Source organism: Octopus bimaculoides, chromosome 14, assembly GCF_001194135.2.
Source record: "Octopus bimaculoides isolate UCB-OBI-ISO-001 chromosome 14, ASM119413v2, whole genome shotgun sequence".
Lineage (NCBI taxonomy): Eukaryota > Metazoa > Mollusca > Cephalopoda > Octopoda > Octopodidae > Octopus > Octopus bimaculoides.
Window position 1 is genome coordinate 7988725 of NC_068994.1, and position 2787 is coordinate 7991511.

The window sequence follows — 2787 nt, forward strand, 5'->3', positions numbered from 1 at the left end:
ATATATATATATATATATATATATATACACATATATATATATATTATAAGACGAGTGGGTTGGAAAGCGAGCGTTAGATATAACCTGTGTTTTCCTCTCTTTGAAAAGGATGTTACAATGTCACAATATCTACACTTTTTCCGCGATCAAAATGGCGTAGAATGTCTGCATATTACGAAGTATTTTAAATACATATCTTAAATGTCGCCATTAACAAATAAATAAATAAATAAATGAAAAATCTCGTCTTTCAAATCTATCAAACTGCAAGTGTTACGTCAGTGATATATGATGTCATAATGTTAACATTTCTCCCCTGATTTTTAGTAGGACAACATTGACATTTTAACCTTCATTTATCTACCTTACACGGGGTCATTATGAATGATGTCGGCTTCTTTTTACAAACTCATTATTGAAATGGCATCATACATACCTCATCGTTTCGTTCTACTATTGCATGGGAAGGACGTGATGTTTACGAACCGATAAGAGAGAGAGACTCACTCAAGCTGCTTGCAAATAGCAGCAAGTTGTCCCTGAAATAGCAGCTTATCGCAGTAAAGTGACGAAGGACGAATTAAGATAATGGTTTAATTCTTGGTATACACGCTTTGAAAGAAAAAGACGGGACAGACAAGGCTGGAACGCATTTGATTATAAGCCTGCTTGATCCGTTCTACACTGAGACTACAGAATACAGCAATAGGGACGCTAAAGGTAAGTAGCCAAGAAGGTGGTAAATTGGTAGGATTACTGCGGCCCGTCTAAGCACTGAGCCGTGCAAGAAAGGACGAATTAGATAATGGTTTAGTTCTAAGTATACAATATTAGAAAGAAAACAACGGGATGGACTAAGCTGGAACGTGTATGATAATAAGTTTGCTTGATCCATGCTACACTGAGACTACAGAATACAGCAATAGGGACGCTAAAGGTAAGTAGCCAAGAAGGCAGTGAATTGGTAGCATAACTGTAGCCCGTCTGAGAACAGAGCCCCACGAGGCAGGATGGCTGTTGTAGCGAATGTCGTAGGCCATTCTCTGCGACAACGTCTTTTCAATCAGGTCTGCGAGGCGCAGCTAAACACGACGTTTGTTCCGGGAAGAGGGTATTTTCAAGTTAAAGGAAAGATGGAGACGCATTGTGCAACAAAATGGTTCATATTTGGTTGATTAAAAATGTAATAGCAAGTATTTATTGACCTTTTTCTTTAGTTTAAAATTCGGCACGAACTTTCCGGACAACCTAATATAAACTCTTATTATGAAACCCTTTTAACTCCCGTCATATATTCTACGGTGATATTTTGCAGTTTCACTGCAGTTTCCCTTTGTTGACAAGCTCTACGATGACACGGCTGATAACTTCAACTATTCGTTCTTCGATTTCTAAGAAATCATTGCATGCTTCTGCCCATAGCTTCGTCGAAATTCTGTTCTTGCATTTCCTCGTTACCTCGTCCCAGGATATTTTGATATTAGCCATCGTCTTCCTGATACGGTAATCAATGATAAAAGGTGTCAGAATTAATAGACTTTGATGTAAGAAATTACACATCCATCTATGGGTTACTGTCAGGAAGTAATTGTTGGAGTTAAATAAACTATTGAGGACGAGGAATGAAAATGTGGTTCTTTGTTTGAAGAGTGTCGAGATTCGGGGATTTTATGGAACATTCGTTGTCAGTCATAAACAATGCCTTAGATTTAAGATTATAATCTTCTCCAATTCTTTTCGTTATTGGTCAGCCCTATGCAAAAGAAAACTGCAAAAAATAACTATTGTCAACTAAACAATTTTAAATCCTAAGCAGACGCATGTTTTGTTTTGGTTTTCAATTATAGTTGTGTAGTTTTTGTTCTTGCTTATTTAAATTCCGCTCAAACCACTTAGGTCGACCTAAGACTATAAAAATTAAGAGGTAAAGAAAAGCAACATTTGTCCAAGATACTACACACTGAGATCGAAACTAAACCTGCTGATTGCTGAGCGAACATTTTAACTACTCTACTACGTCTGCGTATTAACACGGCTGGAGTTTTGCTTGAAGACTCCGTGTAGTTGCTTTCATCAACCCATTTTTACTCACACGGCTTAGGTCGACCCAAGGATATGATAAAAGAAAAAAAACAAAAAAATCCATTCGTTCTCAACAACCGACATTGAAATCGAAACCAGAGTTATCGATTGCTGAACGGACACTTTAACCATTCGGCTATGTTTGCGAAGAAAAAGACATTTAAATACACATACAATTATACATACAATAAAGACTGGTTTTTAAGTGTAACAATGTACTGCTGAACCTTTTAAATTTACTCATTGTTGTATTAAGATCTATCAGAGGAAGTTCAGATTCGGCCATTGAGGGTGACACCGAGTATCGGATGCGAGAATATAACACAATAACACAATGTCACTATTATATAATAAATATATACACAATTATATCTGTAACTAACACAGAAGCCATTCAACGTATATATATACATGTACACAGGATATATATATATATATATATATATATATATATATATATATATATATTTGGACGCGTGTGTACTTACGTGCGTATGTATACAGGATGCGTATAGAAGAATGGATACGGAAAAGTTACACATAAAATATTATTCATGTATTCATATTTATATCGATAACTAGACACAGAAGCAATTCTTCAACAATACATACACACAGGATATGCATATGGAATACATAAATACACTTGGCCATACATCCATCCATCTATCAATCTATCTATCTATCTATCTATCTATCTATCTA